Source organism: Amblyraja radiata, chromosome 12, assembly GCF_010909765.2.
Source record: "Amblyraja radiata isolate CabotCenter1 chromosome 12, sAmbRad1.1.pri, whole genome shotgun sequence".
Taxonomy (NCBI): domain Eukaryota; kingdom Metazoa; phylum Chordata; class Chondrichthyes; order Rajiformes; family Rajidae; genus Amblyraja; species Amblyraja radiata.
The window spans coordinates 21,333,847-21,360,393 of NC_045967.1; the positions used below are offsets into that span (position 1 = coordinate 21,333,847).

Here is a 26,547-nt window from a genome sequence, read left to right on the forward strand (position 1 = left end):
CCCTTGTTCTGGACTTCCCCAACATCGGGAACAATCTTCCTGCATCTAGCCTGTCCAAGCGCTTAAGAATTTTGTAAGTTTCTATAAGATCCCCCCTCAATCTTCTAAATTCTAGCGAGTACAAGCTGAGTCTATCCAGTCTTTCTTCATATGAAAGTCCTGCCATCCCAGGAATCAGTCTGGTGAACCTTCTCTGTACTCCCCCTATGGCAAGAATGTCTTTCCTCAGATTAGGAGACCAAAACTGTACGCAATACTCCAGGTGTGGTCTCACCAAGACCTTGTACAACTGCAGTAGAACCTCCCTGCTCTTATACTCGAATCCTTTTGCTATGAATGCTAACATACCATTCGCTTCCTTCACTGCCTGCTGCACCTGAATGCCTACTTTCAATGACTGGTGTACCATGACACCCAGGTCTCGTTGCATCACCCCTTTTCCTAATCGGCCACCATTCAGATAACAGTCTACTTTCCTGTTTTTGCCACCAAAGTGGATAACCTCCCATGTATCCACATTATACTGCATCTACCATGTATTTGCCCACTCACCCAATCTATCCAAGTCATCTTGCAGCCTCCTAGCACCCTCCTCACAGCTAACACTGCCCCTTAGCTTCGTGTCATCCACAAACTTGGAGATGTAGCATTCAATTCCTTCATCCAGATCATTAATATATATTGTAAATAGCTGGGATCCCAGCACTGAGCCTTGCGGTACCCCACTAGTCACTGCCTGCCATTCTGAAAAGGACCCGTTTACTCCTACTCTTTGCTTCCTGTGTGCCAGCCAGTTCTCTATCCACATCAATACTGAACCCTCAATAACGTGTGCTTTAAATTTGCATACTAATATCTTATGTGGGACCTTGTCGAAAGCCTTCTGAAAGTCCAGATATAACACATCCACTGGTTCTCCCTTATCTACAGTTACATCCTCGAAAAATTCTATAAGATTTGTCAGACATGATTTACCTTTCATATATCCAGGCTGTCTTTGTCCAATGATTTCACCACTTTCCAAATGTGCTGCTATCCCATCTTTGATAACTGACTAGCATTTTCCCCACTACCGATGTTAGACCTACTGGTCTGTAATTCCCCGTTTTCTCTCCCTCCCTTTTTAAAAAGTGTGGTTACATTAGCCACCCTCCAATCCTCAGGCACTACTCCAGAATCTAAAGATTTAAAAAAAATTATCACTAATGCATCCATTATTTCTGGGGCTACTTCCTTAAATACTCTGCGATGCAACCTATCTGGCCCCGGGGATTTATCGCCCTTTAATCCATTCAATTTACCTAACACCACTTCCCGGCTAACCTGGATTTCACTCAGTTTTATGTCTTCCTTAGTGAAGACAGAACCAAAGTAGTTATTCAATTGATCTGCCACGTCCTTGTTCCCCATGATCAATTCACCTGTTTCTGACTGCAAGGGACCTACATTTGTTTTAACTAATCTTTTTCTCTTCACATATCTATTAAAACCTTTGCAGTCAGTTTTTATGTTCCCTGACAGTTTTTTTTCATAATCTATTTTCCCTTTCCTAATTAAGCCCTTTGTCCTCCTCTGCTGGACTCTGAATTTCTCCCAGTCCTCTGGTAGGCTGCTTTTTCTGGCTAATTTGTATGCTTCATCTTTTGTTTTGATACTATCCTTGATTTCCCTTGTTATCCACGGATGCACTACCTTCCCTGATTTATTATTTTGCCAAACTGGGATGAACAATTGTTGTAGCTCATCCATGCAGTCTTTAAATGCCTTCCATTGCATATCCACCGTCAACCCTTTAAGAATCAATTGCCAGTCTATCTTGGCCAATTCACGTCTCATACCCTCAAAGTTACCTTTCTTTAAGTTCAGAACCCTTGTTTCTGAATTAACAATGTCACTCTCCATCCTAATGAAGAACTCAACCATATTATGGTCACTCTTGCCCAAGAGGCCACGCACAACAAGACTGCTAACTAACCCTTCCTCATTACTCAATACCCAGTCTTGAATAGTCTGCTCTCTCATTGGTTCCTCTACATGTTGGTTTAGAAAACTATCCCACATACATTCCAAGAAATCCTCTTCCTCAGCCCCCTTGCCAATTTGATTCACCCAATCTATATGTAGTTGGAAGTCACCCATTATAACTGTTTTACCTTTGTTGCATGCATTTCTAATTTCCTGTTTGATGCCATCCCCAACTCCACTGCTACTGTTAGGTGGCCTGTACACAACTCCCACTAACGTTTTCTGCCCCTTAGTGTTTCGCAGCTCTACCCATATCGATTCCACATCCTCCAAGCTAATGTCCTTCCTTTCTATTGCGTTAATCTCCTCTCTAACCAGCAACGCTACCCCACCTCCTTTTCCTTTCTGTCTATCCCTCCTGAATATGGAATATTCCTGGATGTTCAGCTCCCAGCCTTGGTCACCCTGGAGCCTTGTCTCCGTGATCCCAACTATATCATATTCATTAATAACTATCTGCACATTCAACTCATCCACCTTATTACGAATGCTCCTTGCATTGAGACACAAAGCCTTCAGGCTTGTTTTTACAACTCTTACCCCTTATACCATTATGTTGAAAAGTGGCCCTTTTTTGAATTTTGCCCTGGATTCCTCTGCCTGCCACTTTTACTTTTCACCTTGCTACCTATTGCTTCTATCCTCATTTTACACCCCTGTCTCTCTGCTCATGCACCCATCCCCCTGCCACATTAGTTTAAATCCTCCCCAACAGCACTAGCAAACACTCCCCCAAGGACATTGGTTCCATTCCAGCCCAGGTGCAGACCGTCCTGTTTGTACTGGTCCCACCTCCCCCAGAACTGGTTCCAACGCCCTAGAAATTTGAATCCCTCCCTTTTGCACCATTTTTCAAGCCACATATTCATCTGCAATATCCTCCTATTTCTACTCGCACTAGCACGTGGCACTGGTAGTAATCCAGAGATTATTACCTTTGAGGTCCTACTTTTATGTTTATCTCCTAGTTCCCTAAATTTGGTGGGGAAGGTGCTGGAATCAATTATAAAAGATGAGATAGCCGCACATTTGGATAGCAGTAACAGGATCGGTCCGAGTCAGCATGGATTTACGAAGGGGAAATCATGCTTGAAGATATTCGGCGGATGTGCGGGAGTGGGCGCCGTCTGTGTATGGCTGCCTGCCCGCAGTCCGTCTCTACTCCTTTTTTATTTTATTTTATTTTAAGTCCTGTTAAAAAATGTTAGTGGAGGTCTTCTATGTGGGGGGGGGTGGGGGTGGGGAAGGGGGAAACTTTATTTCTTAGTCCCCTACCTGGTCGGAGTGGCAGCATTCCTCGAAGCTGCTTCTTCACCCCGTCCTCGTGGCCTACCATCGAGAATGGAGCGGCGTTTCCTGTCGGGACCGGCCGGGACTACAGCTTCGGTGGCGGTGGTGCAGCGCTGGGATACCAACAGGGAGCGGGCGATGCCTTACCGGGTCGCCGTGCGGTAAGGTCCGGAACGCTGTGGCTGTCGATCCCAACATCGCGGAGCTGGGGCTGCGGGCGTCCAGCCGCGAGCGGCGCTGGATTTGGAGCGCCGCAGAGCCAGGGTTCGAGTTTGCCGGGGTCGGAGCTACAACCGGTGCGGCCTGAGGATTACGAGTGCCCCAGTCCCCAGGGAGGAGGCAGCCGCTCCAGACTTCTCCAAGCCGCTGAGGAATGTTTCACCCGACGCCGAAGTTCCATCTTCACGGCAAGAGGGCTCTGAAAATCATCGGACTGGCTGCAAGGCCACAAATGGGCCCCGACCTCGGGTGTCTCACAGAGGAAGAGGACTTAACTTTCTGGTGCCTTTCCCCACAGTGGAAAGTTTTGATTCTGCTGTGGGGGGACGTTTGTGTTGAACTCTAAAATGTGTTGTGTCCATTTTATTCTTTTTTTTTAACCTTTTTCTATGGTTTCTAATGGAACTTATTATTTAATTTATGTAAAGCACTTTGCTGTTATGTGGTCTGTTTATGATGTCTTGTTTATTCTTCTGTACAGCACTTTGGTCAACATTGGTTGTTTTAAAGTGCTTAACAAATAAAGTTGGATTGGATTGGATTGAAGATGTAACTAGGAAAATGGACAAGGGAGAGCCAGTAGATGTAGTGTACCTGGACATTCAGAAAGCATTTGATAAGGTCCCACATAGGAGACTAGTCAGCAAAATTAGGGTACATGGTATAGGGGGTAGAGTGCTGACATGGATAGAGAAGTGGTTGGCAGACAGGAAACAAAGAGTAGGGATTAATGGGTCCCTTTCAGAATGGCAGACAGTGACAAGTGGGGTACCGCAAGGCTCGGTGCTGGGACCGCAGCTATTTACAATATACATCAATGATTTGGATGAAGGGATTCAAAGTAACATTAGCAAATTTGCAGATGACACAAAGCTGGGTGGCAGTGTGATCTGTGAGGAGGATGCAATGAGAATGCAGCGTGACTTGGACAGGTTGGGGGAGTGGGCAGATGCATGGCAAATGAAGTTTAATGTGGATAAATGTGAGGTTATTCACTTTGGTAGCAAAAACAGGAAGGCAGATTACTATCAAAATGGCGTCAAGTTGGGAGAAGGGGAAGTACAATGGGATCAGGGGGTCCTTGAAAATCAGTCTATGAAAGTAAGCATGCAGGTACAGCAGGCAGTGAAGAAAGCGAATGGCATGTTGGCCTTTATAACAAGAGGAATCGAATATAGGAGCAAAGAGGTCCTTCTGCAGTTGTACAGAGACCTAGTGAGACCACACCTGGGGTATTGTGTGCAGTTTTGGTCCCCTAATTTGAGGAAGGACATTCTTGCTATTGAGGAAGTGCAGCGTAGGTTTACAACGTTGATTTCCGGGATGGCGGGACTGTCATATGCTGAAAGAATGGAGCAGCTGGGCTTGTACACTCAGGATGAGAGGAGATCTCATTGAAACATATAAGATTGTTAAGGGCTTGGACATGCTAAAGGCAGGAAACATGTTCCCGATGTTGGGGGAGTCCAGAACCAGGGGCCACAGTTTAAGAATAAGGAGTAAGCCATTTAGAACGGAGATGAGGAAACACTTTTTCTCACAGAGAGTTGTGAGCCTGTGGAATTCTCTGCCTCAGAGGACGGTGGAGGCAGGTTGTCTGGATGCTTTCAAGAGAGAGCTAGATAGGGCTCTTAAAAATAGCAGAGTCAGGGGATATGGGGAGAAGGCAGGAATGGTGTACTTATTGGGGATGATCAGCCATGATCACATTGAATGGACTACTCCTGCACCTATTATCTATTGTCTATTGATGACACATTGTATAACTATTTGTTAACTACTGGCTGTTAACAAGTGCTACAGTAGTAGTTAACACAGCACGATGTGTCTGATGGCCGTGCAGCGGTTGTTATCTATGTTTGTTTTGTAAAAAAATCCGTATGGTGAATGTTTTTTTTTACATCTTTATTTAAAAAAGCGAATTTGTATTTCCATATGAAATACGGAAAATTAACACGTATTAACCCTTGGGCGCGTGGCCCAATTTGGAAAATAGTCCAATTGGTTTAAGGCCCGCCCTGGGCGGGGGCCAGGGAAAGCGGGGGAGCACTGTTTGAAATTCACACTGTGCAAAGCCAAGGTGATACGGACACACACCGTGATGAACAGGAAGGTTAAAGACGGCTAGCACAGTGGACGGTAAGTCCTTTAAAAGAGCGGGGGGGGGGGGGGAGAAGCGGGGCGAATGGGGGGGAGAAGGGGGAAGAAGGAGTGGAGACACTTTTAAGAAGCCAGACAACTTTTAATAAGCCAAAGATACACAGCTGTGAAGTTCGGCGGGCATTTAACATTACCGGTTCGGTTTTCCTTGGTTCTGCAAACGTGTGCTTATGTTTGTTTTCCCCCAATGAGCCAATGAAAATGCCCAGTCAGCAAAGGAGATTAACTAAAACTACCTATAGCTACCTCGACTACCTACAACGACATGGCGACCACACTACCACTGCACCTAGGACTACAAAAGTATCGATTTTCTCCATGGCGACCAATTTTTGGTTGCAGAAATGTTTTCAACATGTTCCAGAATGCGGGAACTCCTCGCGACCATGAAGGAGCCTCACCAGAGACCACCAGCGAACATGTGGCGACGATGTGGCGATCATGAGGCGAGCGCAGAGTCTCTTGCACTCACCTAAAAAGTTGCCTAAGTGGGACAGGCGCTTTACTCCCTATGTTCACTCTGCGGGACCTCTTCCCTTTTTTTTTTACCAATATCATACCAAGGTGGATAACGATAGCTAGATGTATCATTCTTGAGATGTGTATATTTTAATGCTAGGAGCATTGTAAGAAAAGTGGATGAACTTAGAGCCTGGATTGACACCTGGAAGTATGATGTTGTGGCGATCAGTGAAACATGGTTGCAGGAGGGCTGTGATTGGAAACTAAATATTCCAGGATTTCATTGCTTCAGGTGTGATAGAATTGGAGGGGCAAGAGGTGGAGGTGTTGCATTGCTTATCAGGGAAGATATTACAGCAGTGCTTTGGCAGGATAGATTAGAGGGCTCGTCTAGGGAGGCTATTTGGGTGGAACTGAGAAATGGGAAAGGGGTAGCAACACTTATAGGGGTGTATTATAGACCGCCAAATGGGGAGCGAGAATTGGAAGAGCAAATATGTAAGGAGATTGCAGATATTAGTAGTAAGCACAAGGTAGTGATTGTGGGAGATTTCAATTTTCCACACATAGACTGGGAAACACATTCTGTAAATGGGCTGGATGGGTTGGAGTTTGTAAAATGTGTGCAGGATAGTTTTTTGCAACAATACATAGAAGTACCTACTAGAGAAGGGGCGTTACTGGACCTCCTGTTAGGAAATGAGATGGGTCAGGTGGCAGAGGTATGCGTTGGGGAACAGTTCGGGTCCAGTGATCACAATACCATTAGTTTCAATATAATTATGGAGAGGGACAAAACTGGACCTAGGGTTGAGATTTTTGATTGGAGAAAGGCTAACTTTGAGGAGATGCGAAAGGATTTAAAAGGAGTAAATTGGGACAGTTTGTTTTATGGGAAAGATGTGGAAGAGAAATGGAGTACATTTAAAGGTGAAATTTTAAGAGTACAGAATCTTTATGTCCCTGTTCGGTTGAAAGGAAATCGTAAAAATTGTAAAGAGCCATGGTTTTCAAGGGAAATTGGACACTTGGTTCGGAAAAAGAGGGAGATCTACAATAGTTATAGGCAGCATGGAGTAAATGAGGTGCTTGAGGAGTATAAAGAATGTAAAAAGAATCTTAAGAAAGAAATTAGAAAAGCTAAAAGAAGATATGAGGTTGCTTTGGCAAGTAAGGTGAAAGTAAATCCGAAGGGTTTCTACCGCTATATTAATAGCAAAAGGATAACGAGGGATAAAATTGGTCCATTAGAGAGTCAGAGTGGCCAACTATCTGCAGAGCCAAAGAGATGGGGGAGATATTGAACAGTTTCTTTTCTTCGGTATTCACCAAGGAGAAGGATATTGAATTATGTGAGGTAAGGGAAACAAGTAGAGTAGCTATGGAAACTATGAGGATCAAAGAAGAGGAAGTACTGACACTTTTGAGAAATATAAAAGTGGATAAGTCTCCAGGTCCGGACAGGATATTCCCTAGGACATTGAGGGAAGTTAGTGTAGAAATAGCAGGGGCTACGGCAGAAATATTTCAAATGTCATTAGAAACGGGAATAGTGCCGGAGGATTGGCGTACTGCGCATGTTGTTCCATTGTTTAAAAAGGGGTCTAAGAGTAAACCTAGCAATTATAGACCTGTTAGTTTGACGTCAGTGGTGGGCAAATTAATGGAAAGAATACTTAGAGATAATATATATAAGCATCTGGATAAACAGGGTCTGATTAGGAACAGTCAACATGGATTTGTGCCTGGAAGGTCATGTTTAACTAATCTTCTTGAATTTTTTGAAGATGTTACTCGGGAAATTGATGAGGGTAAAGCAGTGGATGTTGTGTATATGGACTTCAGTAAGGCCTTTGACAAGGTTCCTCATGGAAGGTTGGTTAAGAAGGTTCAATGGTTGGGTATTAATGGTGGAGTAGCAAGATGGATTCAACAGTGGCTGAATGGGAGATGCCAGAGAGTAATGGTGGATGGTTGTTTGTCAGGTTGGAGGCCAGTGACGAGTGGGGTGCCACAGGGATCTGTGTTGGGTCCACTGTTGTTTGTCATGTACATCAATGATCTGGACGATGGTGTGGTAAATTGGATTAGTAAGTATGCAGATGATACTAAGATAGGTGGGGTTGCGGGTAATGAAGTAGAGTTTCAAAGTCTACAGAGAGATTTATGCCAGTTGGAAGAGTGGGCTGAAAGATGGCAGATGGAGTTTAATGCTGATAAGTGTGAGGTGCTACATCTTGGCAGGACAAATCAAAATAGGACGTACATGGTAAATGGTAGGGAATTGAAGAATGTAGGTGAACAGAGGGATCTGGGAATAACTGTGCACAGTTCCATGAAAGTGGAATCTCATGTAGATAGGGTGGTAAAGAAAGCTTTTGGTGTGCTGGCCTTTATAAATCAGAGCATTGAGTATAGAAGTTGGGATGTAATGTTAAAATTGTACAAGGCATTGGTGAGGCCAATTCTGGAGTATGGTGTACAATTTTGGTCGCCTAATTATAGGAAGGATGTCAACAAAATAGAGAGAGTACAGAGGAGATTTACTAGAATGTTGCCTGGGTTTCAGCAACTAAGTTACAGAGAAAGGTTGAACAAGTTAGGGCTTTATTCTTTGGAGCGCAGAAGGTTAAGGGGGGACTTGATAGAGGTTTTTAAAATGATGAGAGGGATAGACAGAGTTGACGTGGAAAAGCTTTTCCCACTGAGAGTAGGGAAGACTCAAACAAGGGGACATGACTTGAGAATTAAGGGACTGAAGTTTAGGGGTAACATGAGGGGGAACTTCTTTACTCAGAGAGTGGTAGCTGTGTGGAATGAGCTTCCAGTGAAGGTGGTGGAGGCAGGTTCGTTTTTATCATTTAAAAATAAATTGGATAGTTATATGGATGGGAAAGGAATGGAGGGTTATGGTCTGAGCGCAGGTATATGGGACTAGGGGAGATTATGTGTTCGGCACGGACTAGAGGGGTCGAGATGGCCTGTTTCCGTGCTGTAATTGTTATTATATGGTTATATGATATGTTGTTTCCTTCTTGAGAATGCTCTGTAACTGCTCAGAGACCTCCTTGACACAGGCACGCAGGAGGCAAGATACTATATTTAGAATTTCATTAATCGCCATAAAATGTTCAAGCTAAATGGCATTTTTGTGACAAATCTATTGACAGCCTTTTTGCCCGTTTCAAGTGGTGTAAACAGGACGAGTGACTCAATGAAAGATATATTGGTGAAACCATTGAGAATTTGAAAATCATGTTACCAACTTGTCTAAAATGTATCCAACCACAGTTTTTGACCTGGAGATAGCTGGCACAATGAGGTGAGGCGCAAGAGTAACTGTATATTAGAATCCACTAGTCTCCAAAATATACGCACACATTTACCTAAGAATGTCATTCTTCCTATTAAGCTTTTCATTCCAAATTCACTTTTCTGTCATGACTATACTTTCATTTTAAATCTCACCTTCCAATTTATCTGGCAGATTTGACTAGGTCTTCTTTTTTAATAAGGTCAGCTGTCATTTATATTAATTATTGCAACTCAATTCATTTTAAATAACATTGTAAAGTGTGCAGGTCACAATATTCTAATGATTAAACATATAACCTTTTCTGATATTGCAATTACACTCTGGATTGGTTCCAAACAATATACTCTGGTTACAAACAACATATTGCTTTCAGGATCTGACAAAATCAAATGTAAATCATTATGAGACAGGAGGTAACAAACAAGGCCCCTGCTTCAATAGATTGATTTATTTCCTTATTTGATTTTATGTGTTTTGTATAGACTTGGATATGCAGGTTTAACTAGTTATCTTCCAACAGTTGTACTCACAAAGGAAGTTATTTTGCTTGACAAAGTGTATATTTTTATCATCTCTAAACAGTTATTAAAAATATTTGAAAATCAATTGCAGGAATTTAGCATTATCTAGCTTAACTGTTGTGTGTGTGACTGAATATTGCTCAGGAGCGTTGATCCTGTGTTGGTCGTTTATGAAAATCATTTATAGATTGTCTTAATTTTATCTAAATATGGTATTAGTAGAACACCAACAGCAGTATAGCAGAATACAGTTCTGCTTTGGATTACGGAGAAGTAAAATGTGCGAATAAAGAGGAATCAGCCTAAAGGCCAAGCTGAAGGTGTGCCATGCTGTTGTCGTATTCACCTTATTCTATGCTTGCAAGACCTGGACAGTGTACAGCAGACATACCAGACTATAACCCACATCCACATGAACTGTTTGCACAGAGTACTTCACAAGTGGCGACAAGATTCCAGACAACCAATTTGTTGAAAGTATCGCAGATCAGGTGGGCTGGACACATCAGATGAATATCTGATGACAGAATATGCTTGGTCTTGCCAATGTGCAAGAAACCACATCAGGAACACCAGATGCAGAAGATGAGGTTAGAGGAGGGGAACGTGAACCTCTCTCACCTGGAAGGGCTGCAGAGGCTTCTTCCCATCTCCACCCCTTTCCGTTTTCCGCAGACACATCTGCCCATTTCCACCCCTTTCCACCTTCTGCAGAGAATGCTCCCTCCACAACTCCTTCGTTTCTCACCATCCCACCTTCCCACCCAAACCACCCCCTCACTCGGTACTCTCCCCTGTAACTGCAGGAGGTGCAACACCTGTCCCAATGATTGATGGTGGTGTAGACTTGATGGGCCGAATGGCCTAATACTACTCCTATTCCTTATGACCTCATGACCTTAAACTGGGTGTAATGGTCTCACTCAGGAACAACATTACCTCTCACATCACACAGTAATTTCAGTGTTTTACAAATTTATAAGATGTACATAATAGTTGCCCATAATTGCTGCCCCATCAAGCAAAGAGCATATGGTGCTGTGTTCAAGAGAGAGTGTGAATAAAGAGGGAGAATTCTGAACAGGCCATGTAACTGAAATAACATGACTGTAATAATTGACCTAGTGCCTTACTGTCACAACTGTTTTAAGGTAAATAACAAAATAACATTGAACCTTTCCAGAACAAATCCTTGCCATCCTTATTAGAGAATGAGGATGCCTACTTAAAATAACCCTTTGTACAATCCTGACAAATGGCATAAATCTTGTTTTCCATTCTCTTAATGAATATTCTCTGTCCTTTCTGTATCATCTAAATTCACACGGGGAACATATTTCACTGAAGACTTTTATATGACACTTATTCTTATTAGAATTCTTTAATCAAAAATTTCTGTCACACAAATCAGTGGTATTTGCTACATGATAGAATTTTACGCTAGGGTGCTCTGCAGCTACACATGCGTGCAAAATGATTCAAAAACATTACAGTGTGGTAAGATATGTGTGCGACCTCTTTTCCGAAAAATAGGTCACAGGATATGAGTAATGTCATAAATGATACTTAACAAGTAAGCAACTCATTTCTGATCACAAATTCACAGCTGAAAAACATTGCAAGCAATCCACAGAAAATCATGCATCCCAGCAAATCCTGGACAATCACGCCTGTGCGCTGCAAAATACACTGGAGGTTCGGAGTCCTATCCATGCTTGTACTTGCCATCAAATCCAAGGCTAGACATAAAAAGCTGGAGTAACTCGGCCGGTCCAGTCCTAACCGTATTCATAACAACCTTAAAACGTATGGAGTTGTGATCACTATCGCGGCTTATTTTTCAACATGTTGAAAAATGCCCGCGAGTAAGAAAAGGTCGCCATGGAAAAAATCGATACTTTTTTTACTCGTAGGTTTAGTCGAAGTGGGTCGTAGTAGGTCGGCATGTTATTCGTAGGTAATCAAGGGTAGTCGAAGGTAGTCATCAACATAGTCGAAGAGAGGTCGAAGGAGGTCAAAGGAGATCGAAGGAGGTCGCCTTTACTCTCAACTACTTGGTGTCCAATTTTCCCGAAGCTAGTCGAAGCTAGTCATCAACATAGTCAAAGGAGGTCGAAGGAGGTCTTCTACATAGTCGAAAGAGGTCTTCAACATGACATTTTTTCAAACTATCCTAAACTCTTCTAAACTCGCCAATTAGGTCGCCACAGTGGGACAGACCCTTAGAAATTTCAATGTTCTGTTTCGGGACATATGACAATCAAACACTCTTGACTCTTGACTCTTGAATTGACTTGGATGTACTGAACAAATGCTCTCTTGTCTAAGCCTTTGACACTGAGCAAGTACCAATCAATATTGGTGACGTTAAAGTCATCTGTTAAGCCAACACTGTTGCTTTGGCATCTTTCAGTCATCTGTCTACTTATTTGACTAGGTACCCGTATGATACGACAGATACGATAGAACTTTATTTTTCACAGGAAGGAAATTGTTCTGCCAACAGTCATAAAACACAACAAGATACATTAAACATGAAAAAATGGTGGGGGGGGGGGGGAGTCAGTCTACCCCATGATAGAATGGGGAGGAGTTGTGCATTTTGATAGCCACAGGGAAAAAGGATCTCATATGGCGTTCTGTTCTGCATCTTGGTGGAACCAGTCTGTTGATGAGGGTGCTCCTCAGGTAGACCAGTGCGTCATAGTGGTGAGCTGTATTGTCCAAGATGCTCCACAGTTTGAGGAGCATCCTCCCCTCCAAGACCATCTCCAGTGAATCCAACTCCACCCCCAGGAAGGAGCCAGCCTTCCTGATGAGCTTGTTAATTCTGTCCACGGCCTTCGTCCTGCCACCCCAGCACAGCAAAGAAGATGGCATTGGCCACCACTGATTGGTAGAACATCTGCAGCATCTTACTGCAGATGTTGAAAGAGTGAAGCCTCCTCAGAAATACAGATGGCTCTATCCCTTCTTATACGGTGCCTCGGTGTTCCTGGACCAGTACATAGCATATGATTTGACAGAGAATTGAGGGATATGGCTAATATGCAGGCATAGGAGTTTAGTTTAATTTGGCATTATGTTGGTCGCAGACATTGTGGTCCAAGGGTCTGTTCCTGTACTAGACCATTCTATATGATATCATAGGACAGGTTTAGAGGGATATGGGCCAAACAGGCAGTTGGGATTAGTGTAGCTGTGACATGACGACCAGTGTGGGCATGTCGGGCCGAAGGGCCTGTTTCCACTGTATGACGAATAATTGCAACATTTACCCTCTTCTCAAGATGCTGCTTGTGCACCTTTATTTCATCCATATTTACTCTCCAGCTCACTACCTTGTTACATCTTTAAAAATGTAATCTGGTTTGTCGACTTTCTTGATCAATAGTGAATTAAGGGGTGGCACAGTGGAGTAGCAGTAGAGCTGCTGCCTAACAGTGCCAGAGACCCATGTTCAATACTGAATACGGGTGCTGTCTGTATGGAGTTTGTACAGTACATTCTCCCTGTGATCACGTTGGTTTTCTCCGGGTGCTCCGGTTTCCTTGGCTTCGATAAAATTGTAAATTGTCCCTAGTGTGTCGGATAGTGCTATTGGCGGGGTGATCGCTAGTCATCTTGAACTCGGTGGGCCAAAGGGCCTGTTTCCATGCTGTATCTCTAAAGTCTCAAGTCTAACAAGGTGGTCGATTATTCTACTCTTAAGGATCTACTCTTAAACTGACTGCAAAAGTTTTTATAGATATGTGAAGAGGAAAAGATTAGTTAAAACAAATGTAGACCCCTTGCAGTCAGAAACAGGTGAATTGATCATGGGGAACAAGGACATGGCAGACCAATTGAATAACTACTTTGGTTCTGTCTTCACTAAGGAAGACATAAATAATCTGCCAGAAATAGCAAGGGACCGGGGGTTAAATGAGATGGAGGAACTGAGTGAAATCCAGGTTAGCCGGGAAGTGGTGTTAGATAAATTGAATGGATTAAAGGCCGATAAATCCCCAGGGCCAGATAAGTTGCATCCCAGAGTACTTAAGGAAGTAGCCGCAGAAATAGTGGATGCATTAGTGATAATTTTTCAAAACTCTTTAGATTCTGGAGTAGTTCCTGAGGACTGGAGGGTAGCTAATGTAACCCCACTTTTTAAAAAGGGAGGGAGAGAGAAAACGGGGAATTACAGACCAGTTAGTCTAACATCGGTGGTGGGGAAATTCTGGAGTCAGTTATTAAAGATGGGATAGCAGCACATTTGGAAAGTGGTGAATTCATTGGACAAAGTCAGCATGGATTTATGAAAGGTAAATCATGTCTGACGAATCTTATAGAATTTTTCGAGGATGTAACTAGTAGAGTGGATAAGGGAGAACCAGTGGATGTGTTATATCTGGACTTTCAGAAGGCTTTCGACAAGGTCCCACATAAGAGATTAGTATACAAACTTAAAGCACACGGTATTGGGGGTTCAGTATTGATGTGGATAGAGAACTGGCTGGCAGACAGGAAGCATAGAGTAGGAGTAAACGGGTCCTTTTCAGAATGGCAGGCAGTGACTAGTGGGGTACCGCAAGGCTCAGTGCTGGGACCCCAGCTATTTACAATATATATTAATGATCTGGATGAGGGAATTGAATGCAACATCCCCAAGTTTGCGGATGACACGAAGCTGGGGGGCAGTGTTAGCTGTGAGGAGGATGCTAGGAGGCTGCAAGGTGACTTGGATAGGTTGGGTGAGTGGGCAAATGCATGGCAGATGCAGTATAATGTGGATAAATGTGAGGTTATCCACTTTGGTGGCAAAAACAGGAAAGTAGACTATTATCTGAATGGTGGCCGATTAGGAAAAGGGGAGATGCAACGAGACCTGGGTGTCATGGTACACCAGTCATTGAAAGTAGGAATGCAGGTGCAGCAGGCAGTGAAGAAAGCAAATGGTATGTTAGCATTCATAGCAAAAGGATTTGAGTATAAGAGCAGGGAGGTTCTACTGCAGTTGTACAGGGTCTTGGTGAGACTGCACCTGGAGTATTGCGTACAGTTTTGGTCTCCCAATCTGAGGAAAGACATTCTTGCCATAGAGGGAGTACAGAGAAGGTTCACCAGACTGATTCCTGGGATGGCAGGACTTTCATATGAAGAAAGACTGGATAGACTCGGCTTGTACACACTAGAATTCAGAAGATTGAGGGGGGATCTTATAGAAACTTACAAAATTCTTAAGCGGTTGGACAGGCTAGATGCAGGAAGATTATTCCCGATGTTGGGGAAGTCCAGAACTAGGGGTCTCAGTTTAAGGATAAGAGGGAAGTCTTTTAGGACCGAGTTGAGAAAATCATTTTTTACACAGAGAGTGGTGAATCTGTGGAATTCTCTGCCATAGAAGGTAGTTGAGGCCAGTTCATTGGCTATATTTAAGAGGGAGTTAGATGTGGCCCTTGTGGCTAAAGGGATCAGGGGGTATGGAGAGAAGGCAGAGATGGAATACCGAGTTGGATGATCAGCCATGATCATATCGAATGGCGGTGCAGGCTCGAAATACCGAATGGCCTACTCCTGCACCTATTTTCTATGTTTCTATGATTGTTAATCATCCTTAATTTCCTGATAATAAACATTAAGCTAACAAAATCTATGATTTCTTGTTCATTCTTTCACACCTTTCCTAGCCTGGGAGTGGCATGGGAAATGTTCTGTACTAAGGGAAGGTTGAATAATCATAGACAAGTCCTTATTATGAAATCTCACAGCTGATTTAACTCTTAATTAATGACATCTGTCACATATTTTCTCTTTTAAGTAGTTGGTACTGAAGTTTATCCTGAGGTTTTGATTCATAGTCTCAGGTGTGTAATTGTTTTCTTACTAACATTTTTCAGGTTAGGAACACTGAGACGGCAAGGCTTAAAGAATGTTCAAATTCCACTATGAATCTGGCACAGCTATATATCACACTGGCTTCAATTATAACATGATATACTTCTATGAGCCCAGGACAAGAGAGAAAACTCAATGTCACAGAGTCATACAGGCAGACAGCATGAAAACAGGCCTTTCGGCCCAACTTGTCTATGACTAGCATGCCCCATCTACACTAGACACACCTGCCTATGCTTGGCACACAACCCTCTAAACCTATCCTATCCATATGGTCCAATTGTCCCTTAAATGTTATGATTGTACCTGCCTCAACTATCTCCTCTGGCAGCTTGAAACATATATCCACCAACATTCAAGTAAAAAAAATACCCCTCAGGTTCCAATTAAATCTTTCCTTCCTAATCTTAAACATATGCCCTCTGGTTCTCGATTCCCTTACTCTGAGCAAGACTGTGCATTTGCCTGATCTTTTCCTCTCATAATTTTGTACACCTCTATAGGATCATGCCTCATCCTCATGCATTGCAAGGAATAAAGTCATAGCCTGTTCAGCTTCTCCCGATAGCTCAGGCCCTGACAATTTCCTTGTAAATCTTCTCTGCACCATATCCAGTTTTCCCTTATAACATGGTGACCAAAACTGAACACAATACTTTACATGTAGCCTCACTAATGTCTTATACAAAAAATATGATGTCTCAACTTCTATACTCAATACTCTGACGGATAAAAGCCATTTGACCACCCTATATACCTGTGATGCCACATTCAAGGAACTATGTACCTGTATTCCTAGATCCCTCTCTCTACAACACTCTCCAGAGCCCTATCATTCACCTTAAGCCCTGCCTTTGTATTAGGTTCTATCAACCATTCCTCAGCCCACCTGACCAACTGTACAAGATTCTGCTGCAATATTTGACTACCATCGTCACTACCTACAATACCGCCCACTATAGTGTTGGCACCTCAGTGGCACAAATAATATGTGCAGACTGTCAGAAAGTTATTGAAAATGAAAAAAAACTTCTAGAGGTCTGAAATAAAAAACAAAACATGCTGGAACCACTCAGCAGGTCAAGCGGCATCCATGGAAAGAGAAACAGGGTTAACATTTCATAACTAATGAAAGATCTGCACTCCAAAACGACCTCTCTATTTATCTTTCCACAGATGCTGCCTGGTGCTGAGTGTTTCCAGTATTTTCTTTTGTATTTGTCAGAAAGTTATGTCGGCATCAACTTCATGACGAAAAATGTCTCATCTCTCCTCTCCCCCTCCCTCCCCCTCTCCCTTTCTCTCTCTCAGCAGCTGCTGTATTTGACTCCTGACTATGGTGTGCTACTGTTACTAAAAGGCTCTCTTGCGTCATGGGTTATGATTACAGATATAGAATAACTGTCTAACTTCATGTGTCTGACTTCACATGCCTGACAACATGTTTCAACAAGTTCTTGTACAATCTTTCTTCTGCTCTGTTTACTAGCTGTGGAAAAGGCCCCAAGGTTGATGGACATATGGATTTTTAATGCTGGAATAGCTCCAATTTGAAAAGCAAAGTGACAGAATTCAATGAAGAAAATTGCTGAGTGATTGATGTGAAAATCGTTAAGTAAGGAAGAGTTGTACTTAACTCTCCTGCCAGTTTCATTCACTTGCTCCATTTGCAAAACAATTACTCATTGAACCTACCACAAGAAATCAAGTGACCTTTAGGGGAAGTACCCTATTAACAATCTGATCCTTGGTAATAGTTGCACGCTTGGTAGGAAAAACAGAACATTTCAGTCCATTAAGGATTTCAAATTAGAGAAGATTTCAAACACAGAATGCTGGAGTAACTCGTCGGGACAGGCAACATCTCTGGAGAGAAGGAACGGGTGACGTTTCTGGTCGAGACCATTCTTCAGACTGAGAGTCAGTTCTTCAGACCCAAAACACCACCCATTCCTTCACTCCAGAGATGCTACCTGTCCCGCTGAGTTACTCCAGCATTCTCTGCCTATCTTTGTTTTAAACCAGCATCTGCAGTTCTTTCATTAAATATTAAATATTTCAAATGTTCTTATTTGTTTTCATCTTTTCTCTTTATGACATATTTATTTCCCTCTCTATGTACCTGATATGAGCAAATGTATCCATTCCAATTCCAGCATTTGTTTCAGTTCCTGGTTATTTCTATCTAAATCCCATTAATCAGGCCAACACTCTATTGATCAGATAACTCATCACGTTTTCAAATGCCTGGTGCCCTTGTCATACGGTTGGAAGTTTGTATTAACAACAGCTTGATGAACAGAAGACTCACTAAGCTGGACAAGAAAGGATACCATTTGACCAACAAGATGAGGTGCCCCTGACTCAACCATTAGGTGATTACAATGAGTGGTGGTGCTTTTTTGTGAAGCATTGGCAATTTTTTTTCCTGTTGCAATTTCTTAATATAAAACATGCCATATAATCCTTTTGTGGGAATTGTATGTACCATTGTGTTTTCTGCAAATCTCATGACAAATGCTCAAATAAAAGTAATATTTTGGAAAAATCATCTTTTACAACATTGCACATTATTGCAGGTCCTGTGGTCATGGGGAGGATCCTGTGAGTTATTACTGATTGATGACTGGACAATATTAAAGTAAGGATCAACGTTTGGTACTCTAACTGAAAAGAGATCTGAATAGAGAGATCCCATCAAGTGTGTGTGGTTCATAGAAAGAGTGATCAGGGGAGAAAAGTGGGATTAATGAGTTTGTGTAATCTGAATATTTTGTGTTTCAGACAACATCTGGCCTTTCCCAGAGAAGCTGTGTCCCATCTGGATTTATTTGGATGTTCTCTTTCCACTGCATCTATCATGCATCTGTGTGCGATATCATTGGATCGTTACATTGGAATTCGTAATCCTATCGAGCATAGCCGCTTCAACTCACGAACCATAGCGTTTATAAAAATAATGGCAGTCTGGACCATTTCAGTAGGTAAATATTTCTTCTGCTTCTAGCCCAGTCATAACTGCTTATTTCAGTTCAGTTTCAGTTTAGTCTATTGTCACGTGTACCAAGGTACAGTGAAAAGCTTTTGTTGTGTGCGAACCAGTCAGCTGAAAAGACAATACATGATTACAATTGTGCCATTTACAGTGTGTCGATACAGGATAAGGGAATAACATTTAGCGCTAGGTATTTGTTTCTCCACATAACCATGTGAACCCCTGTTTCAGTTCAATCAATTCATTCTTATATTTTCATTATATAGAACTCAGAATGCTGCATGGTGCACAGTTATGATTTTGTCATTTGATTTCCATCTAATTAGATAATTATTTTTGAGATTTATCATCTCTGTAAAAAAGCATGTTTTTATTCCTCTGCAATGGAACGTAGCCTGGAGGTTAATATGAACAAAATTAATAGTTACTCACTTACCTACAATATTAACCTGCATGACATTTTCCCAAATGTTCTGTCTTGCTGATATTCAGTTATAGAGCGGGGAAATAACAAGGCAGAACAGAGTAAATATGTCCTGTTCATCTTAGATTTAGGTTTAGATTGATTATTTAGAAGATTTATTTTGCATGTTATCCAAACAGATTAGATATACCACACATAAATACAATCGTCAAACTCAAGTAGAACAGACGGAGCAGAGTGCAGAATATAGTTCTCAACATTGTAGTGCATTATATCACATCAATTCCATAGACAATATTCAATGTATCATCTGTGCATTCCCTGCACATGCTGTCCAATGATCACCCGTACAGTAATTCTATGTCCAACACACTAGGGGCAATTTACCAGAAGCCAATTGACCTCGCACACAGGGTGATGGGTATATAAAATGAACTTCCGGAGGAGGTAGTTGAGGCAGAAATTATAACAACATTTAAAAGGCATTTGGACAGGATAGGAAAAGTTTAAAGCGATATAAGCCAAATGTGGGCAGGTAGTACTGGGGTGGATGGAGCACCTTGCTGGCTTAAACCAAGATAGACACAATATGCTGGAGTAACTCAGCAGGACAGGCAGCATCTCTGGAGAGAAAGAATGGGTGACATTTTGGGGTCTGAAGAAGGGTCTCGACCCGAAATGTCGCCCTTTCCTTCTCTCTAGAAATGCTGCCTGTCCTGTTGAGTTACTCCAGCATTTTGTGTCTATCACTGGTAATGTTTTCATATCTTATTCTGGTTCCTTTATCATTTGCATCTTAGGTTCATTTGTTATAAATTTGTTATAAATTTTTGACTGATTTATTATTATCTTTAAATTATCTCTTACAGGCATCTCAATGCCAATTCTTGTTATTGGCCTTGAAGACGAATCCAGGGTTTTTATTGTCAACAGCTGCGTTATTAATGAAGAAAGCTTTCTTCTAATTGGTTCTTTTGTAGCATTTTTATCCCACTGATTATAATGGTTTTTACCTACTGCCTGACGGTACACACACTGCAAAAACAGATCAGTGTCTTTTTAGGTGACCAAAAAGAAAACGAGCAAACATGCATTTTTTTAAAAAGGGCAACTTAATAGAAAATGCAGCAATGATAAAAAGGCCAGAGACTCCAGACAAAACCTCAAGATCGCCCTTGAATAAGGAAGCTAAGCTTTTTCGGAAAGGCACCATGCAATCAATTAACATGAACAAAGGGCTTCGAAAGTGCTTGGGATTGTCTTCTTTTTGTTGTGGTCATGTGGTGCCCATTCTTCATCACTAATGTTTTGTCCGTTATCTGCAAGGAATCCTGCAATGAATCCATCATTGGAGATCTCCTCAACGTCTTTGTGTGGGTTGGCTACACCTCGTCTGGTGTCAATCCTCTGGTTTACACCCTCTTCAATGGAACTTATCGCCGAGCCTTCTCCCACTATATTTGCTGTCACTACAGTGGAACCCAAATCACTTCACTGTCACTGCTTCTACATCAGCAATACATGAGAGGAATTTGGAATGGCCACTGCTAACAATGGAAATAAATCACCGAGCAACAAACTAAGAGTCCCTGAGGAAAAAACTACATGTGACAATAAAATCAACAGTATCTTCTATAGACAACTGCATAATCATCAGTGAAAAAGTCAGCTGCGTGTAAATAGGACCTGACGTACTAAATCTTCAGCTGTCCATAATATTAGGCCTAGAATACTCGCTATGAGCATGTAAATTGTGGCATAGAATTTTAGGCCATTTAGGTTGCTTGTAATGTTGGGCCTAGTACGCTAGACCTTTAGATGGTGGCTAATGTGCGATCTAGCAGACTAGACTATTGGTCTGTTGTATGTGGCCTGGTATACTAGACCATCAATTGCATGTGTTTTGGCCCTACCTTTACTAAGCTGCTAACCACGTGTACTGTACGGCCTATACTACCAGGCATGAAATACAAGTAAACTCAAATGAATAAATGTATTGCTCAGAAAATGGTTATGAGAACATAAGAAATAGCAGGATTAGGCAAATCACTTCCTCGAAATTGCTCTCCCATAGTATGGTTAATCCATTCTTGTCCTCAAAATCACTTCCCAAGCTCCCTCTTGTAATTTAAATGTTTGTGCATCTCTGCCTGAATATATAATACACAGAACATGATCTTTTGAGAGAAAAATTCTTCCTCATCTCCTTTTAATATGTGCACCCTCATATAGTGAAGTTATTCTCCCTGGTCCCAAATGCCGCCACGCTTTCAGCATCCATACTGTCGGATCCATTTGGAATCTTAAATCTATCTATCTATCTTCTATCTATTCTATTCTATTCTCTATCTATATCTATACTTAACTAAAACTCTCATCTTGTCCTCTTCCGGTTTGCCTTATTTTTACATTTTTGCAAAAAACGGTATCCGATAGCACTACGATTTTTCACCACCTTACCTGCCACTCTCCTGTGCTGCAAGTGCACCAAGTTTTGTTCTGATCGGTGGAATATTACAAAAGTTATGAAGGTTTAAAAATCATAAAAACCGTCCCATCCGGCACCTGCTGTAAATCATCGGCAGCGTGGAGAATAAAGCTGAAGGAGCAGAGTGAGCGGTGTGCGCAGTGAGCGGAGAGTGCGGAGAGTGCGTAGAGAGCAGACTGCGGAGAGAGCAAGTGCGGGCAGCTTCTGCGGAGACCACCAAGTGGAGCCGCTAAGTGTGGCCGGGAGCTATTAAGTGCGGCCAGGACCGGGGCCGGGAGCCATGAGTGAGGCCGGAGCAGAGGCCGGAGCTGGGAGACGCTGAGTGAGGCCGAAAGCTGAGGAGCAGAGTGAGCAGAGAGCGGAGAGTGAGTGCGAGCTGTTTCTGCGGCAACCACAAACCCCCCCCGCTACCACCCTCCCCCCGCCACCACACACCCCCCCCTGCAACACATACACACCTCCCTCCCACCCCACCCCCTGCTCCCCCACATCATGCTGTCCCCCCTCCTCCACCCACCCTGCCCATACACACCCCACTCCCCCTCCTGCCCTCTCACCACACACCCACGTTCCCTCCCCTCCTCCCCTCCCACACATGAAGAGGAGGGGGAGGAGAGTGCTGGGATGAGGGTAAATGAGCTGCGCAGTTAGGGGCTATGGGTGAGTGGTGGAATATTGCGTTGGGGGGAACGGGTTGTGTTGGGGAATCAAGTGAATGGGGAACAATGCATTGGGGAATGGGTTGCGTTGGGGGACCAGACCTCCCGTGTGACTGGGACCCAACGGGTCCCACTTAGTCTAGTGTCACAATAAATTCATCTCTCATTTTCTTATATTGTTGAGGTTTTTGCCCAACCTTTTCAACATTTCATTGTAGGTAAATCCCTTCATCCCTGTAATGAAGCTAATATATCTTTTCCTGATTGCCTCCAATGCAAGTATATCCTTCCTTAAATACGGTGAAGACGTTTTAAAACATTAATTCAGGCGTGATTCTCACCTATATGATGTAATGTTGCATCAAGATTTGCAAAATGCTATACAGTACATGTGCAAAAAATAGCTTTTCTAGTTACTTGCAGAACATGTTATTCTCTTTCAATGTGATACCATCCTTAACTAACACAGATTGTATATACTTGTCATAGAGCTGTTCTGCCTCACTACGAAGATTTGCTGAGATTTATGAAATATGTCCTTAAATGCCAGCAACCATTAATCTTATCGTTTTTGCCTTTAGTTTAGTTTGGTCAACCCTGTCCTCATACCATTGTAATTGTCTTATTTAAGTTTTGAGGACATTGGTATTTCATACACGTTTAGTCATTTTCTAGAAGATCCTTATTATATTAATCTTTTTTTTGAGGCCATAATAGGAGATCAATAATAACCTGTTTCATCATCATGTTGCTTTGAGAAACCGTCCCTAACTGTCCCCATTTTATGAACTAGGCTACCATGTCAGTTGATTTGTGACTAGTGGGGTACCGCAAGGCTCAGTGCTGGGACCTCAGCTGTTTACAATATATATTAATGATCTGGATGAGGGAATTGAAGGCAATATCTCCAAGTTTGCGGATGACACTAAGCTGGGGGGCAGTGTTAGCTGTGAGGAAGATGCTAGGAGACTGCAAGGTGACTGGCTAGGCTGGGTGAGTGGGCAAATGTTTGGCAGATGCAGTATAATGTGGATAAATGTGAGGTTATCCATTTTGGGGGCAAAACAGGAGAAGCAGACTATTATCTAAAGGGTGGCCGATTAGGAAATGGGAGATGCAGCGAGACCTGGGTGTCATGGTACACCAGTCATTGACAATAGGCATAATAGGTGCAGCAGGCAGTGAAGAAAGCGAATGGTTATGTTAGCTTTCATAGCAAAATTTGAGTATAGGAGGCAGGGAGGTTCTACGGCAGTTGTACAGCTGCCCCAGCTCAGGGTCCCGCAGGTCTCCGCTCCGGGGCCGCCGCCCCAGCTCTGGCTCCCGCAGTCTCCGCTCCGGCCGCCGCTCCAGCTCCGGGTCCCACAGTCTCCGCTCCAGGCCGCCGCTCCAGCTCCAGGCCGCCGCCCCAGCTCCGGGTCCCGCAATCTCCGCTCCAGGCCACCGCCCCAGCTCCGGGTCCCGCAGTCTCAGCTCTGAGCCCCCACCTGCATCATCTCCAGGCCGCCGCCGAAAGCCAGAACGCCGCACCAGCAAGTCGGGCCAACCGCTGCCTCAGCCCCGAAGACATCCAGCCTCGCGTTGGTAAGTTCTGGCTGGCTCTGCCTCCGGAGCCTCGGGGTCGGTCGCATGTTGGAGGTCGCCAGCTCCGCCATTAAGCCTCAGCACAGACGGAGGCAGAGAAGGGGGATCCGAAACGAAAAAGTCGCATCCCCCGAAGGAAGAGACAGAGACATGTTTCACCCCCCTAACACAACCCAACAAACTAAAACTTAACCAAAACAAGACAAAAAAAACAACAGAGAAAAAGTAAGACAGATGGACTGCAGGCGAGCCGCAGCTGTTAACAGCGCCACCACTTCCAGAGGGAGTGCAGAGAAGGTTCACCAGACTGATTCCTGGGATGTCAGGGACTGTCTTATGAAGAAAGACTGGATAGACTTGGTTTATACTCTTAGAATTTAGGAGATGAGAGGGGATCTTATAGAAACTTACAAATTCTTAAGGGGTTGGACAGGCTAGATGCAGGAAGATTGCTCCCGATGTTGGGGAAGTCCAGGACAAGGGTCACAGCTTAAGGATAAGGGGGAACTCCTTTTCAAACCGAGATGAGGAAACTTTTTTCCACACAGAGATTGGTGAATCTCGGAACTCTCTGCCACAGAGGGTATTTGAGCCAGTTCATTGGCTATATTTTAAGATGCGAGTTAGATGTGCCCCTTGTGGCTAAAGGGATTCAGAGGGTATGGAGAGAAGGCAGGTACGGGATACTGAGCTTGGATGATCAGCCATGATCATATTGAATGCGGTGCAGGCTCGAAGGGCCGAATGGCCTACTCCTGCACCTGAATTTCTATGTTTCTAGTTTCTATGTCTAATCTAAACAATAACTAAAATCATCATGATTAATGCGGGCTACTATTTATACCTTAATTTTTACTTTGTTCTACAATTAACTAACTAGGAAGGCTACATAACTGCATCCATCTGTAACGTATTACTTTATTATTTCTCATTCCCACCTAATTGATTCAAATGTTGAGCTGAGCCAACATTGAGCTGCTTTCTGTGTGGAGTTAGCTTATTCTCCTTGTAACTACATTTGTTTTCCTTACATGCTCCATTTCCTTCCACATCCCAAAGATATGCAGGTTGGTCGCTTAATTGACCCTTGTAACTGGTTCAATTGACTGGTATGTGAGTAAGTGGTTAGACTTTGGAGGAGGACTACTTGGGAAGTATAAAAAGGGATGCGTGTTAGTGTTGTTTGTCGGTCAGTGTGGATTGATTGGCTGAAGTGCCTGTTTCTTTGCCACATTACTCCATCAAATGCCCCATCAGTCTGCTCTGCTCCAAAGAAAACAAACACAGCCAAACCAATCTCTCCTTATAATGGAAATTGTCCTGGTCACATCGGGGGGAGTTCCCACCTCCACAGGTACCATGTAATCCCATGCTATCTGCTCCATGGTCGGATAGTCGGCGGACCTAAACCGTCTCCCCACCTGGTTTGCCAGGTGAGGAGGGGGCTGTGGACCCCAGCAGGACCAAAAACAAGACCTGTCAAAGGGCGGATGAGCTTCCTTATGAGCCAACGGCCATCCACACTTCAGTAGAAGTTGCGATCCACTGTCATACTAGCATTGTATGGCACTGTGCCCGTTGATGTTTTCGATGATGATGATGATGATGATGATGATGATCGATGACGACGACGACGACGACGACGACGACGACGACGACATCCTGGCCAGTGTTCTGGCACTCTCCAATGCAATCACTAGCTTCTAATAGTGTGGTGAACTGGCTGCACACAGTCCTCTAATTGTGACCTAAACACTGATTTATAAAATTGTACAATATCCTTACATTCTAAGCCCCTGCCAATGAAGGCAACTATTCCCATATGTCTTCCTCTACCTCTGCTGCCATCTTCAGAGAACGTTTGAACTTTTACAGCAAGATCCATTTTAACTCAATAGCCCTACCACTCATTGTCTATGTTCTATCCTCATTGTACTATCAAAATGCCGCACCTTGCACTAATCAGGATTAAATTCCATCTGGCATTGTTCTGCACATCTAAGGAACTGATCACGGGCACTTCCCTGCAAACGCAGGAGATGCAACAGCTATCCCTACACTCACATCACCTCCATTCAGGGATTCCAATAGCCCTTCATGTAAGACACAGAGTTAATTTAGTTTAGGTTAGTTTAGAGAACAGCATGGAAACAAGCCCTTCAGCCACGGGTCCATTACAACCAACGATCACCTGTACACTAGGTCTAAGTTATCTCAGTTTCACATTCCCACACACTAGGGCAATGTTACAAAAGCCAATTAACCTATCGACTTGCACGTCTTTGAAATGTGGGAGTAACCAGAGCACCCAGAGAAAACCCACACGGTCACAGGGAGAACATAAAAACTACATCAGGCAGCATCCGTAATCAGGATGAAACCCGAGACATCTCTCCCAACAAATTATGCATTTCTGTGCTCTGAGGTGGTTTCCTATTCATTTGTGAGAAACCATAGACTAGATGATCGCTTTGCTGAACACTGGCTGAGCTGCTGGAGCAACCCAATTACAAGTCACTATAATTCC

General features: G+C 43.2%; 1 pseudogene; it reads left to right on the forward strand.

Moving 5' to 3' along the window:
- Positions 1 to 26,547, forward strand: part of LOC116979289 — a 117,312-nt pseudogene that overhangs the window by 86,162 nt on the left and 4,603 nt on the right.